The sequence below is a fragment of the Scyliorhinus torazame genome, chromosome 11, assembly GCF_047496885.1.
Source record: "Scyliorhinus torazame isolate Kashiwa2021f chromosome 11, sScyTor2.1, whole genome shotgun sequence".
Classification (NCBI taxonomy): domain Eukaryota; kingdom Metazoa; phylum Chordata; class Chondrichthyes; order Carcharhiniformes; family Scyliorhinidae; genus Scyliorhinus; species Scyliorhinus torazame.
Window position 1 is genome coordinate 42,393,312 of NC_092717.1, and position 16,828 is coordinate 42,410,139.

Here is a 16,828-nt window from a genome sequence, read left to right on the forward strand (position 1 = left end):
GTTGAATGGAGAAGGCTTTGGAAAGCGATCGTGAGAGGCCACGAAAATTTGCCACGGAGAGGCTTCAGCACCAGCGGGAATAAGTTTTTTGTGTATGTAAGTATAAAATTTGTCTACCTGTGTAAGTGGAGCATAGAGCTGTATGCCATGTTATGTGCCGTTTAATGGAAAATTGTGTGTTCGGGTTAAAAGATACATGTAGGCTGATCTTGTTGGGTTTGAAGTTTAAGTATCGATTTTCTTTTGTTTTAGTAAAGTTTTGTTTGTAAAAATAACCAAGCCCTATTTCTTGTGCAATGACTCCTGGAGCGAAATGATTTTTCTGCATTTAAAAAAACTTTTTGATTCTGGTCCAGTATCTTAGCCACTGTTGGGATCTGACCAGGCGCCTGTAATAATTGCTGTTCCCCAACACCCTATGCCTCAGCCCCAATTTCTGAAGAGCAACTTTCACTGATTTGGCATAATATTTTCCGTTTTCTAAACCTTTTGCCTCTCTGAATAAGGTTTCCAAACATTTGCCGGATTAATGGTCACTTTTTCTTTTGCGCATGTCCATTCAATAGAGACTGCCCAATCTCATGCAGATATGTGGTTGGAAACTTATCTTGGGATCAAATATGACTGCTCGGTTGCAAACAGCCTAGTTCTGTCTGAGACAGTTGACAGGGAGGGGATGGCGCCAGTGGATAGGAAATAAAGTTTGTGGAGAAGATCGAAAACAATGGGCAGAATTTTCTGTTTTTTTTTAAAACTAAATATCTGATGGAAAAACGGTGTGCTGCCCCCCCCCCCCCCCCCCCAGCTTCACTGCAAGTTTTCCTCACCATTTGTTTTGGAGCTCAACTTAAAAAAAACAATGCTAGAGGCGGGACCCATGAGAACCCATCCCACCAGCAACCTCTACCTTCAAGAGATCAGTAAAAATAAGGATCCCCCCCCCCCCCCTCAGGCATGTGGGGAACCCCTCCCCTGATGCATGTGGTGAACCCCCCCCCCCCAACGCTCCTGCGCACATGGGGTACTCAGCCCTGCGCATGTGGGGAATCCCCCTGCGTACGTGGGACGCCAATTGGGGGTTGGGCGAGGGGTGGAGAAATCGGGATGCCATTTAAAAATGGTGCCCCAATCTCTTCCTGCACTGAAGAGTTACGGCGAGCGGAGCTTCTTAGTGCAGGAAACGGGACTAAGCGCGGCCTCCATTTATCCACATTTGAACGCAATTCCTAAACTAAAATTAATTTTCTTATCCACTTGAATTCTGAAATCATATATTCGGAACAGTATAGAAATCTATTGCATCGATAATGGAGAGGACTTCTGAAATTCTATTTTTAATGCTTGTTACAGGATAACTGCATCAAAGTATACCCCACCTTTTGACCATGTTATGTACAAAGTAGTAGGTAGCAGTATCTCTGGGTCATAACCCTAAAATTCACCACAATAATTGTCTTGAAACACAAGGAAGGAGGTTTACTGAAGTTTATGAATAGACTGCTTTTTAACAAGAAGGTAATACTTTAGGAGCTTGAGTTGTCTTTTGTTCTTTACTCAAAAATGTTTACTTGGTGGATAAAATAACTGCTCAACTTTCTTTTCTGTACCCTATCTTATTTACAATACTTGGAATCAAATAAGTCTAAAACACAATCTATTTTGGCACCGTGTTGATGATTTTTTTTTTGCTTGCTGCCGCAGCACACAGGGTTTTAAGGCACATACCTCAAATTAGATTCCAATAGTTACACCAGAAAAAGCTGGGGGCTGATTATCGCCAGTTGCATTTTATGTCACATTGCCCACCATTTCTCTGATGCTTTGATCGAGTGCATGGTTTGTTTTAACTTGGGGAATGGCTGGCGATGCTGCAAGCTTTCCTCAACTGCTAACAGTTTGCTGGTTTTTTTTTTTTTGTTGTCTTGTGATGGCAGCAGCAGCAACTGTTAAACTTGACGCAACACTGAGGTGCGGTTCTCCCTGGGTAGAATGGTTCAGCCATCATCTCCTACCCGTCGGAAGGCCAGCATCGTTGAAGCACAGATGACATATGTTCATTCATTTCACCTGTATTCGTTCTGGTGCAGCACTTGGCAAAGGAAAATAGTTTATTATTGATCATCTGACCAAATGCAGTTTACATTTTAATTGCTGTAAAATGTACAGATGGGACTGTGTTATCCTTATGACCAAATTGCACAAATAGACAAAAAAGTAGTTGTTTAATTTTGAAGGCTGCTAATTTGTGTCAAGACCCAGTTAAACTAGATATTTTTAATTGTTCCCACAGCCAAAATGACCAAAAGACATGGGTGACTCATTCTCCTCTTTGATATTTGTGGGACAGTTCCATGTGTGATAGGGCTGCTATGTTTGCTTAAATGGCAACATTGACTGCATTTCACAGTAATTCAAAGTCTTTGGACAATTTGCAAGTTCACAGGCTGGTCATGAATCTTCAAAAGCGGCAGCAAATGCCACAAGAGGAGAGATTTTCTGATCCCACAGAAATAGTGAACTGGAGGTTAGCACTAGCAACGTGCCAGGAATGTCCTGCTTGGTATTTTCCGATGTTGGGCAGGAGTGGCGGAAACTCATTGCAGCTTCAAAAGATACATCAGTAAAGGCGGAATAATTTCCCTCAGAGATTCATTCCAATGGGATTATGCGGCGTTGTAAATTAGCTGGATTTCAAAATGGGCTTCTTGGTCTTCAGCACAGCAGTCGTGAGAAGTAGTTTAGCCGTTTTGGGATTAACTTCCCTATCTTTATGCAGCTTTGTTCGCTTCTGAGCCAGTTTTCCCACTTGCTTTTTAAAACTTTTCAGGAATGTAGTTAAGGAGCCTGCGATGCCCGAGTTGGGTATCCCTTTCGGGAACTCCTTTTCCATGTGGAGAGCTGGGAAATTTAGAAAGAAGACTGATATACATGAGAAGAGACGAGACATGTGTGCCTGAATTGGAGGAGGCCTGAGATCTGTTTCTACCCAAAATGTATAGAGAATGTGGCAGTTACTTGGGCATGTGTGAAATTTAGTGCTTTTGCTGTTGTCTATTCACCAGGAGGCAATCTCAGAAGTATATTGTTTTCTATAATCATATCTCCAACCCTCATCCACAACTGAAAAGCTTTGAGGTTATAACAAAAGTCATTACTGTCTATAACCTCCCTAGCTAGCTTCTTGCAAGCTGCCTTAGGGAATATTTTGCCAGATTAAATGTGAGTCTGCAGTGCAGTGATTGCTGCTGCTTTGTTTTCAGAGTGATAACTTTTTCCCCAGGGGAACCAGCGCAACTCCAGAGGGGCTTATTTTCTAAGAGTGCAGAATTTTATTGATAGATAGATTCCATCACCAATTCATTGGCATTTGCACGTAGAAATGGCTTCCATTCCATCATTATCGATTTGTATATGATCAGCAAAACTACATCATTGTCCATTGGGCCAGATGTTTGTCAAGGTGATGGGTATTGGGAGTCTGGAATCTGCCTGACCACACGATCCCATCTCCATCCTGGAGAATTCCACTCACACTATATTTTGTCAGGTAGGCAGGCATGGAGTAGAGATGGGTCTGCTGCTTCCAGAGGCAGCAATGGATGCGGGTGGATGGTGAGACAATTTTATGAGAAGGTAAGAGTGGGAATTTTTCCAAAGGGAATGTTGTATTATTTTTGTTTACAATTACAGACTAGGTTCCCCATGGGTCATGATTCCTCTGAAGAGCTGTGCAACATGTCTCCTGTAAAAGTCAACCTGACTTCATCTAAATTACAGGGTGTCTGAAATACCAATGCCCGCAATGGAACCAGCAACTTTGGGTGTGCTGCATGAGGCTGTGCTACTCTTCACCCTTATCCTGCAGCAGCAAAGGTTGTCTGGAATGGGGTCAGGAATCCTGGAATTGTGTCCCACCCACCATTCTTAAAATCCTCTTCCTTCCATTCTGACATGCATGGAGCATGAAAATTGTGGCCATTGCTTTGATTCCATACTAGTCAATTCTCCCATTATTATTTTAAGGCTATATTTATTACTTTGGGTGAGGGCTTGCATATCCAGTTGATGGTGGAGCACAGATGCAGCCTGTCCTACGGAGTGTTTTCACCACTTTGTTATTATTTCAGATTTGCAACATCTGGTAGATTTTACGTTCTGGACCCTTCATGATGCTTACAATGTTCTTCATCAGCAAAGAACCTCGATCTCAATGTGCAGCTCATCTGCAGCTAGTGAATGCCTGAATGCCAGGGAACTGGTGTGAAGCTTTCATTTTGAAAATGCATCGTAACAGCATTCTTTGACCTAACAATGTAAGTGTCACTTCCAAAATCAAAGCGATCCTCCGCAGACACATGACAACGATCTGAGATCTGCAGGGATGGGTGGGGGGGTTCCCACCAGTGGGTACGAATGGCAGAGGGATTGGACACTCGAGGGGGAGTCCCAAAATCGCTTTCACGTCGGTGGTACTTTGCCGCTTAATTGTCCTATGCGATCAGTAAGAAGTCTTACAACACCAGATTAAAGTCCAACAGGTTTGTTTCAAACACTAGCTTTCGGAGCACTGCTCCTTCCTCAGGAGCATTCACCTGAGCAGTGCTCCGAAAGTTAGTGTTTGAAACAAACCTGTTGGCCTTTGACCTGGTGTTGTAAGACTTCTTATTGTGCTCACCCCCAGTCCAGTGCCGGCATCTCCACATCATGGCCTCCTGAGATGTCTGTCGTGTGGCAGATGATCTCAGGAGTCCCCGAAGGGGCTGGTTTAGCACACTGGGCTAAATCGCTGGCTTTTAAAGCAGGCCAGCAGCACGGTTCAATTCCCGTACCAGCCTCCCCGAACAGGCGCCGGAATGTGGCGACAAGGGGCTTTTCACAGTAACTTCATTTGAAGCCTACTTATGACAATAAGCGATTTTCATTCATTCAAGAAGCAGAGAGTTTGAAAGTTTTTTTTTTTTTTTTTTTTTGTTTCACAAATCCGGATACTAATGAGTTGAATCAGCATTCCGATAAGTGATTCAATTCCCTTTAGGATTATTCAAGATTTGATTTCCCCCCTCCATTGACCATGACATTTCTGAATGCCAGACTGAATCAGCATCTCTTGTATCTGACATTGCATTGATACAATTGAGGGAAAAGTTATTCGTTGAGTTATTCCAAAAGATCTACTACATCTAGAATCAGGGTTCTGCCATTCAACAAATGGAAAATCCTATACCCCTTTTCCCCCGTTCACAGGCAATCTTGTAAACTGTTCACTAATTTGAGGACTCTTGAACAGTATGCTCTTGTGGGATGATGCCTTCTCCGTAGGTGATGATCTTCACTTCAGAATTATGGGCAAAAAATGTGATTTGTTTTTTTTTTTGGTTTATCGGGTAATATCTTCTGAATGAGTATTGATATCCTTCATGGACATCAGAATTTGAGAGCCCTACTTACTGTGGCGCACTTTTAGTCACGGGTAACAACAAATCAGAACATAGCACCAGCTCTTCAAGGTCATTTTCTTGCCTTCCATTATACTTATTTCTATTGAGCTGTATTCCTGCTATCTTACCTTTTTATGCCATTATCAGCAACATCTTTAGTCTGCAGGATTACCATAACACTCGCTTTTGTCTTGTGTTGCATGACATCTTCGTCAAATCTCTCCTGCACTCCCACCAATCCCTGATCTTCTATTTTGTTCCACCTGCTCCACTCCCTCTTAAACGGTATAAAATCCATTGCATTTCTTCCACTCTTTGGCTCTGAAGAAGGGTATGCGGGCTAAAAACGTTACGTCTGTTTCTGTCTCCACAGATGCTGTCGGCCCTGCTGGGTTTTCCAGCATTTTCTATTTTTATTTCAGATTTCCAGCGTCTACAGTGTTTTGCATTTATTATTGTATAGAAGAAAGTCCTGATTTACCGTGGGCTACGTAAACTTGGTGCCAACATTGCTGCCCCACAAGAAACCAGATTAGCTGACAGACGTTCTCATCTTGAGGTTAATTATACCTCTTCCTGGTATGGAAAGAGCACTGAAGAGCATGGTGTAGCAGTGGCAAACTGGCTGATAGTCAATTGAGTCAACTTCACATATGGTTATCCACCGAATCTGGGTGCCAACACTTCCAGGAAAAGAACATTTTTTTTTTTTTTTTTTAAATTTTTTTTTTTCGTGGTTAAAACTAACAGTTTATTATAAATCTGCTTCTGGATATGTATAACACCACTGTAAGGAATCGTTAAGTTAACTGTAGAGAGACACAACACAAAATGAACAAGCAAGTTAATTTCCGTGGCCAATAGGAGAGACACCGTCAGCTTCTGCGTGGGCGCTTTCGAGGAAGGTCAACAGGTTTTGCATGGCAGGGGAATGTTGAATCGTCTGAAGGTCCTGAAGGATTTCCGATGCCCATCAGCTTCTCCTGAAGGGTCGCCTGCTGGAAACTGGCTTCGGGGAGCTCGGGGAGGTTTAGAACACCAGGATCCACATTCTGGAATTCATCATTTTCCGTCTCATCCAGAAAGGCTCTCAAACGACTGATCTCATCCTGAAGCTTCTCCACCTCTTCGCTGTTCCGCTCCAGTGTATCGAGAGTCTTGTCCAACTCGTTCTGCAGCATTTTCAGGGAAGCTTCATCCTCGCGCAGGTATTCTTCCTGCGACGCACAACATTTCTTGATGTTTTTTAAATCTTTCAGTTTGCTCACAGGGGCTTGGATGGAAGAACATCGATCCAGAAACCTTTGTCTCAGCTGGCTCAGATGCTCCTCACTGGCGTCTCTTTTGGAACCCTTCTGCGGCAATGAATTGTACACAGCTATGTCGACTGTTGCAGCAATGTAGTCTCTGGTTCTCTGGGGTAGTGGTTTCCACCGAGCAGTCTTCGCAGTGGACTCCTTCACCTTCTTGTGTCTGGGATTTATTTGACTGGAAGTGCCTGCAGTTTTTCTCTGCCTTTTGGCAGGCGGCTCACTCTCTCTGTATCCCATTTCAACATTCTCTTCCCCTGCAGATGTTGCTGACGTGACCTTGGATGGTTTCTTCCTTGGCTTCATACTCTGGTTCTCAGGGTCTTTTCCGCTGGCTCTACGGTTGCTATTGGTCTCGCGTTTCTATTTGGTTAGTTCCTTCCAGACACAATTCAGCCCTGTTTCTCTGTCTTTCCCTCCGTCAGCTGCACAGCTGAGCGAAAAGAACATTTTTTTGACTCCCTCGGTGACAATCTGAGGAACATTCCAAAGGGCAAAAGGCTCTTCATCCTGAGTGGCTTCAATGCATGTGCTGGAGCAGACATTCATTCATGGCCAAAGTGCCCCAGTTGTCTTGGGGTGGGCAAGATCAAGGATAATGTTTCCTTGAGCTGTGTGCTGAATGAACTCTACATTGCCAATCATTTCTTCCAGGGCTGATATTGCCACAAGGGATCGTAGCGTCCTCCAAGGTCTGGACATTGACATCTAGACCAAGTCACCACAAGAAGATGCATTCTGCACGCCCACACCTACCTCCATGTAGATTATGACACTGAGCCCTCCCTTGTCAGCAGCAGAGCAAAGGTGTACTCCTGACAGTTTCACAGTTCCAAACACAATGGCCCAACCTACATCAACATCCTTTACACCAGTCATGATGCCAAATACCAGCACTTTGCACTGTCTTTGGAATGATTATGCTCACCCAGGTTTACCAGGAAGCACTAATGATAGTATTGATGAAGCTTGGAAATCACTAAGTTCAATCATCTTTGAAGCAGGGCAGCATGGTGGCGCAGTTGTTAGCACTGCTGCCTCACAGTGCCGAGGATCAATGTTCGATCCCGGCCCCGGGTCACTGACCATGTAGAGTTTGCACATTCTCCCCGTGTCTGCATGGGTCTCATTCCACAACCCAAAGATGTGCAGGATGGATGAATGTTTTTTTAAAACTTGTTTTTATTCAACATTGTTACAAAACCACTAAAAGAAGGCAACAAAAACAAAAAAAAAAGAATTAATAACTTAACAAAACAAGGTGGGATAACTACCATTTACAGGAAAAATCTATCCACAACGCATACAGCTCCCCCCCAGTTTGCTGCTGCTGCTGACCTCCTCACTTAACGTTCCGCGAGAAAGTCAAGGAATGGTTGCCACCGCCTGGAGAACACCAGCAAGGTCCCTCAAGGCAAAGTTTATCCTCTCCAAACCTAGAAACCCAGCCATGACACTGACCCAAGTCTCCACTCTTGGGGGTTTTGCATCCCTCCACATTAACGTCTCCGGGCTACCAAGCAGGCAAAGGCCAGGACTCCGGCCTCTTTCGGCTCTTGCACTCCCGGATCTTCTGACACCCCAAATATCGCTATCCCCAAACTTGGCTTTACCCGAGTGTCCAAGACCTTGGACATAGCCTTTGCAAAGCCTCGCCAGAATTCTTTAAGTGCCGGGCATGCCCAAAACATATGGACATGGTTTGCTGGGCTCCCTGAGCATCTCCCACACCTGTCCTGCACCCCAAAGAACTTGCTCATTCTTGCCACTGTCATGTGCACCCGGTGTACCACCTTAAACTGAATCAGGCTAAGTCTGGCACAAGATGAGGAGGAATTGACCCTGTCCAGGGCATCCGCCCACAGGCCCTCATCCAGCTCCTCCCACTTGCCTTTCAGCTCCTCCACCACCTCCTGCAGCTCCTGGTAAATGTCTGATACCTTTCCGTCTCCTACCCACATGCCCGAGACCACCCTGTCCTGTATCCTGCGGGCAGGTAGCATTGGAAATTCCACCACCTGCTTCTTCAAGAAAGCGTGGACTTGCAGGTATCTAAAGGTATTCCCTGGGGGCAACCTGAATTTCTCTTCCAGCGTCCTCAGGCTAGCAAAAGTCCCATCTATAAACAAATCCCCCATCTTTTTGATACCCGCTCTGTGCCAGCTTAGGAACCCTCCGTCTATTCTACCTGGGACGAACCTATGGTTGTTTCGTATCGGGGTCCAGACTGAGGCCCCTACCTCCCCCTGTGACTCCTCTACTGACCCCAGATCCTCAATGCCGCCGTCACCACCGGACTCATGGTGTACCGTGCTGGCGGGAGCGGCAATGGTGCCGTTATCAGTGCCCCCAAGCTAGTATCCCTGCAAGACGCCGCCTCCAGCCGTTTCCATGCCGCCCCCCCCCTCCCTCCCTCTACTACCCATTTCCGAATCATGGATATGTTCGCTGCCCAATAATAGCTGCAGAAGTTCAGCAGCCCCCCCCCCCCCCCCCCCCCCCCAAAGACTGCGCTCTAAGAACAGTCTCTTAACTCACAGGGTCTTGTTTGCCCACCCAAATCCCATGATAATCCTGTTCACCCGCTTGAAGAAGGACTTGGGATGATGGGAAGGCACTGGAAGATGAACAAGAACCTGGGGAGGACCGTCATCTTCACGGACTGCACCCTGCCGCCAGGGAGAGCGGCAGCATGTCCCACCTCTTAAAGTCCTCCTCCATCTGATCCACCAGTCGTGTTAGGTTGAGCTTGTGCAGGGCATCCCAACTCTTAGCCAACCGTATGCCCAAGTAGCGTAAGCTCCTCTCTACCATCTTGAGCAGGAGCTCTCCCAGTCTCTTTTCATGGCCCCTCACATGGATCACAAAAAGCTCGCTTTTCGCGACATTCAACTTATACCCCGAGAAATCCCCGAAATCTTTTAGGATCTGCATGACCTCCCCCATCCCCTCCACCGGATCTGAAATATACAGGAGCAGGTCATCCGCGTACAGTGAAACACAATGCTCCTCTCTCTCCCCCCCCCCCCCCCCTACGAACCAGCCCCCTCCAGTTTCTAGACCTCCTCAGCACCATGGCCAGCGGCTCGATTGCCAGGGGGGACAGGGGGCACCCCGGCCTCGTTCCTCGATGTAGCCTAAAGTACTCCGACCGCAGCTGGTTCGTCGACACACTCGCTACAGGGTCCTGATACAGTAATTTGACTCACCCTATGAATTCCTCGCCAAATCTGCCTAACACTTCCCACCGGTACTCCCACTCCACCCGATCGAAAGCTTTTTCCGCATCCATTGCAGCCCCCACTTCTGCATCCCCCTCCTTCCGAGGGCATCATGATCACGTTCAAGAGCCTCCGCAATTCGTGTTCAGCTGCCTGCCGTTGACAAACCCTGTCTTATCCTCATTAATCACCCCCGGGACACAGTCCTCAATTCTAGCGGCCAGGATCCTGGCCAACAGTTTGGCGTCTACATTAAGGAGCGATATCGGCCTGTAGGAGCCACATTGCAACGGGTCCTTATCTCGCTTAAGGATGAGCGAGATCAAGGCCCGCGACATCGTCGGGGGGGAGGGTTCCCCTTTCCTTAGCCTCGTTGAAGGTTCTCAGTAATAGCAGGCTCAACAGCTCTGAGAATTTCCTATAGAATTCTGCAGGATATCCGTCCGGTCCCGGGGCCTCGCCCGACTGCATACCCTCCAAACCTTTAACCAATTCCCCCAACTTAATCGGTGCCCCTAATCCCTCTACCAGCACCTCCTCCACCTTCAGAAACCTCAGTTGGTCCAAGAATTGCTTCAGCCCTTCCCTACCCCCCCGGGGGTTCTGACTCATACAATTTACCATAAAAATCCTTGAAGACCTCATTGATCCTTTCTGAGATCAGGACTGTGTTAACCCCCCGTGTTAACCTTGAGGGGCTAGGCCCACGCCGGACTGATTTCCGCCCCGCCAGCTGGTGGGAAAGGCCTTTGGTGCCCCGCCAGCTGGCGCGGAAATGACATTGCCGGGTGGCGCATGCGCGGGAGCGTCAGCGGCCGCTCACGGCATCCCCGCGCATGCGCAGTGGAGGGGGTCTCTTCCACCTCCGCCATGGTGGAGACCATGGCGAAGGCGGAAGGAAAAGGGTGCCCCCACGGCATAGGCCTGCCCGCGGATCGGTGGGCCCCCGATCGCGGGCCAGGCCACCATGGGGGCACCCCCCGGGGCCAGATCGCCCCGCGCCCCCCCCAGGACCCCGGAGCCTGCCCGCGCTGCCTTGTCCCGCCGGTAAGAGGTGGTTTAATCCATGCCGTTGGGACAGGCATTCCAGCAGCGGGACTTCGGCCCATCCGGGCCGGAGAATCGCCGGGGAGGGGGGGCCCGCCAACCGGCGCGCGCGATTCCCTCCCCCGCCGAATCTCCGGTGCCGGAGAATTCGGCAGCCGGCGGAGGCGGGATTCACGCCAGCCCCCGGCGATTCTCCGACCCAGCGGGGGGTTCGGAGAATCTCGCCCCTTGTCTGAAACGGATTTGCTTGTTGCGTGCCCATCATTTTTTGTAGATGGGAGTGTGCGAAATAGTGCAAATCGAGAGAAACTGTTTCCACTGGCAGGCGGATTGTTAACAAGAAAATACAAATTCAAGGTAGTTGGCAAAAAACGGGAGTGATGGGCAGTATTTCTTTCTTTTACATGGCAAGTAATGGTCTGGTATGCACTGTTTGAAAGGACAGAGAAAGCAGATTCGGTAGTTATTGCAGTTTACCTTTGAAGAGGTAAAAGTGCAAAGCTTTGGGGAAAGAGCAGGGCAATTGCACAAATTGGAAAACTATTTCAAAGAACTAGCATGGGGCTAGTCCAATGGCCAATCTTCTGTGCTGTACGATTCTATCATTCTCCTCCGAACTGGAAACTCAAAGCTTGGAATCAATGCACAATACTGAAACAATATTTTAGAACCAAAACTGGGATTTGATGGACCATCAACACATTCTACAGAACTTTTCCTATTAGGTTTTCTGGATCAATTTTCTCACTGGAACTGTCATTCAGCAGTTTTGTTGGTTTATCCGAGTGTTCCAGGCCAAATATCTCCCATTGAACTGGAGGTCCTATTATATTTTCCACAAGAAAACAACTGCAGGTGTGTTTCAGAAGTAGCTGCCTTTTGTTTGCTTTAAGATGTATGGCTTGGCATATAGAGCATGTAAACATTGACCGATGCGTATCATTATGACCTAAAGGGACACTTTAAGAATATCAATTACCTTCACATTGTCAACTGTATTATCAGCCGTGTTCTGCTATCTGATCACATAACAAATCCAACAATCCGCCCCCGTCTGAAAAAATTAAAATGTGCGTTTGGAGGAATTTTCCCTTGGGCACAAATCTCTTTTAGGAATGTCCTCAGGACCTGGATGGAATACGTGTGTAATCTGAGACAGCAAGAAAATGGGCGAAGGTCAGCAGTAGTGCCCTGAACAAACTTTTGCCAGAATTCCTGCTGTCGTTTTGTTAACCTCTTTCAGTCTGATGTAGTGAAAGGAAGCCGGACTTGTAGAGTGTATGACCTGCTTAAACCGCTGCTACTTCCCCTTGTGACCTTAGTACAGCAATGAGATAAAGCTTTCCTTGGGTAATTATTATTTCTAATGTTATTAGATTGCTAAATACCTCCTAGGCTTTTCAATAACAATGTGATGATGAATGTATCTAGTGACATGTGTACCGCCAAGAATACCCAGAGCTTTGTTTTCCTGGCCAGAAAGCAATGGCCAGAAAGCAATGGAGTATTAAAGCTATGGAATTCTTTGGTATGGTGATATACTGCATTTCTGGCCATTAAAATCAGTGCCTGCAAAGTAGCGATCAAACCTGCCTGCACTCGAGGCTGAGTATTGTAGTATCGAGTCTTCCAGCCCCATGCAGGCAGATATCGTTTTGAAACTGGTACCTCCCAGTACAATTACAGTGTACTCTGTATAACAAATAGGAAAATATGTATTTAACTTGTGGTTTCAATTATTTTGTCAGGGTGGGTTATGCAATGGCAGACAGTTATGGATGACAAGCTTGCATATCAAGTGATTCAATACCAGTAATATTGAAATTTTATTTAGTGATTTGATGTAAGTGAATGTTACAACTACTGTACAGTTCCATCACAAAGGACCTTGAAGATAACTGTCCACTAAGATTTAGCCATCTCCATGGCATAGATCTTTTGCCTTTCCTGATGTTAGTTTGAATCTGTTGTCAACTCCAGGAACCTGCAAGTATTCTGCAACAGTGATGTCATCAGCAGGGTGTGCAACCCATCACACTGAGGTATTCTAACAGACAGGAAAGCAGGAAGTAAAATGTACTGATTTTCGGTTTGCTTTTTCATATAAATTTATGGAGAGTGCGAAATTGATTGGAACATGTGACATTGAAATATCACAAACCTAAAATATGATTTGTTTTTTAAATTATGGAGAAAATTCACTTTCCAGAAATATAAAATATGTTTTTCAGGGCCAGAGAGGTAGTTCAGCACTAATTATGATTTTTTTTATACCACAAAAATGTCAGTTATACCACACTCAATGAGGTGTGACTTTTTGCAAGATCTTTTATAGCATAAAAAAAAAATCAAGTTGTTGTCAGTTAATTTATTTCTAATTAATTACCGTCTGCGGGGTTTTTCAGCCGAACAGCCTATGGAGAAATGTAGAATAACTAACAGCAATTCTGGTTTTCTATTTTTATATCTGAATTATCAGTCTCTGGATGTTGTCTGTTTCAGAGGAGTAATGTAAGCAAATGCTGGTACTGTCATCAATATCACAAAATCAGCCACTTTCTCAGTTCTTCACTATTCTATTTATTTATTTTTCTATTATTTTCTTTATTCAACGGGAGGTGGTGATGTTACAGGATTAGTAATCCATTGGCCTAGGCTAATACTCTGGGACATGGGTTCAAATTCCACTGTGGCAACCGGTGGATTTAAATTCAATTAATACATCTGGACATAAAAGCTAGTTTTAGTAATAGCGACCATGAAAACATTGCTGATTGTGATTAAAACCCATCTGGTTTACTAATGCCCTTTAGGGAAGGAAATCTGCAGTCCTTACCTGGTCTGTGTCATAATGTACACCATGATGTACACCAGTATATCATGGTGCAGACACACACCCTGATGGACACACAGCAAGACCAATCAACACACACAACACGCAGCCAATCACCAGTTAGAGCACACTCACTACATGTCAATCAGGCTCCCATAATCATCCACTGATGAGTCGCCTGACCAGGCTGTCAGTGCAAATGGGTTGTGGGCCCCTATGCTGTGCTCATCTGACGGAGGGACGTATTTCCAGCAAAGGAGTTCAACGCACAGCTGCTGTGTAATGTCGCTGAAAATATTAATCGGAGTGTAATTAACTTGAGTGAGAAAGTCATTCAAGGGGAGAAAGCATTCAAAGGCCTTATTTTCAATGCACCAAGTCCAGAAGCACAATTTCCTCAGCAGTGATGAAATCTTATCTCATGCAGTGAAGATGGTAATATCCTTCCCTTGAAGTGACAGGCCCACTTCATTTAGCCTCGTAACAATATCTGCAAGATATGAAAATCTCAAAAACCGTGAAGTACTGGTCAGCAACTCTGAAAATTGACATTTCTGATCCACACAAAACGCCAAGACTGCACTTTGCTTTGTGACCGCTAACTCACCTCTGTCGGAGCCTCTGAACCTCCTGCTCCTCACCGTAAAATTGTGCTCCCTCCTTATTGACCCTTCATCTGAGGGGAACAGCTGTTTCTTATCTACTCTGTCCATACTCCTCGATCTTTTATAACTCAATCAGGTCCCCCCTCAACCACCTTTTGCTCGAAAGAAAACAATGCAAACCTTTCCAGCCTCTCTTCATAGCTTAAATGCTTCAACCTAGGCAACATTCTCGTGAATCTCCTCTGCATCCTCTCCAGTGCAATCACATCCTTCCTGTCAAGAGGCGATCAGAACTGCACACAGTACCCCAGCTATGGCCTAACCAAAGTTTTGTACAGCTTCAACATAACTACCCCGCTCTTATCTATGCCACGACTCATAAAGACAAGTGTCCTGTAAGCCTTCTTAACTACCCTGTTAACCCGTCCTGCTGCCTTCAGGGATCTGAACATGCCCTCCAGGATCCCTCTGTTCCTCTGAGCAGCCATTTATTGAGTACTCACTTTGTCTTGTTACTCTTTCCAAAATGCAACACCATATACTTTTCAAGGTTAAATTCCATCTGCCACTGACTTGCCCATCTGACCAACCTGCTTCTTTCAGCCACCCTCCTTTTAGCCACCAAACATTGCTGAGTAGCACACTTAGATTAGTATTAGCGGGTGATGAGATGCTATTACACATCGTTAATAGTGCGGAGCCTGTGACCTCTGGAATCAGGAAGAGACACACAATCACAAATACATTTGTCAGCTGCATAAGCCACAAACTAACACTGACCAAACCCTCTTAACAGCAACCCCCCTGCTGTGAATTTGTACTACGCTACTCCTCCACTGTCAAACCAGCCATTCTTTTGGCTCTTACTGCTCCTCCTGCTCCTGTTCTCGCCTTGCTGCCACCGCCTCCTCGCTGCTTCACACCTTGCCTCCTCCTCGCTACTTTGCTCCTCGGCCTCAACGCCATCTCTTCTCATCGCCTCTTTTCCTCTTCTGGTCGACTTATCACCTGTTGGTTCCCGCCTCACCTTCAATCTTCACTGTTGGCCTTGGGCTTTTATGCCAGGGCAATGAGATTGGCTCATTTGATTTATTCAATCCGAGCAAAGTCCCTCTGAACACTACACCCAGTGGTCCAAGAGGCCTTACTCTGATTGACCTATTTGATTTTACAAATAATAATTAGAGAACTTTGCATGTTCGAACTGGCTTTTATCTCGCGTGGCTTCTGCCAGCTTTGCAGAGCCCTGGGTTGGAGGTTAACCATCTCAGTTTGGACATCACTGCAGGCGTTCCTCAGGATCGTGTCTATGCACAGTCATCGTCAGCTGCTTCATAAATGATCTTCCCTCCATCATAAGGTCAGAAGTGGGCATGTATTCTGATTGTATGCAATGTTCAGGCACCATTCCTGACCTTCTGACACTGAGTCAGTCCATGCCCATGTGCAGTAAAACCTCGACAACATTCAGGCTTGTGCTGATGAGTGACAAACAACAATTTCTCCATGCAATTGCCAAGCAATGACCTTGTCCAGCAACAGAGAATCCAAACATCTCTCCTTCACATTTAATTGCATTGCCATTCCTGAATCCGCCACTGTCAACATCCTGGGGTTACTATTGACCAGAAAATGATTTGGATTAGCCTCATAAATATCGTGGCTGTAAGTACAGATCAGAGACTGGGAATTCTGTGGTGAGTGACCCGTCTTGTGACTTCCCAAAACTTGTACATCATCTACTACAAGTCTGTAGCATGATTAATTACTCGCCACTTCCCAGATGAGCGCAGCTCCAGCAACACTCAAGCTCAACGCCATCAAAGACACCACTTGATTTGGCATTCCATCCATCACCTTCAACATTCACTCTCTCCACCATCGATGCACATCTGTAGCAGTGTTGACCCTCTGCAAGATACACCCCAGCAACTCGCCAAGTCTCTTTTGACAGCACCTTTTAAACCCATGGCCACTACCATTCAGAAGGACAAGGGGAACACTGCCACCTGGAAACCCCTCCAAGTCACACAGAATGCTGATTTGGAACTACATTGCAGCTCATTCACTGTCACTGAGTCAAAATCTGGAAACTCCCTTCCTCAAAATCCTGGAACTCCCTTCCTATCCGCACTTTGGGTGTACCTACACCACATGTACTGCAGGGTTTCATGAATGTGGATCACTACTACATTCTCGAGGACAATTGGGGTTGTTTTCTTGGATGTGGGCACGTTGTTGGCAAGGAGAGCATTTGTTGCCTATACCTTATTACCCTTGAACTGAATGGCTTGTCAGAGGGCAGTTAAAAGTCAACTTGATGTAGAAAAGAATCCCTACATTGCAGAAGGAGGCCATTTGGCCCATCAAGTCT

The 16,828-nt window shown here is 46.0% G+C and overlaps 1 protein-coding gene and 1 pseudogene across 28 annotated transcripts in view; one reads left to right on the plus strand and one right to left on the minus strand.

Annotated features, from left to right (window-relative positions):
* rims2a (regulating synaptic membrane exocytosis 2a) overlaps nucleotides 1–16,828 on the plus strand; it is a 1,580,193-nt gene that overhangs the window by 275,819 nt on the left and 1,287,546 nt on the right. The window lies entirely within an intron of this gene.
* LOC140385255 (centromere protein Q-like) lies at nucleotides 6,168–7,180 on the minus strand (annotated as a pseudogene).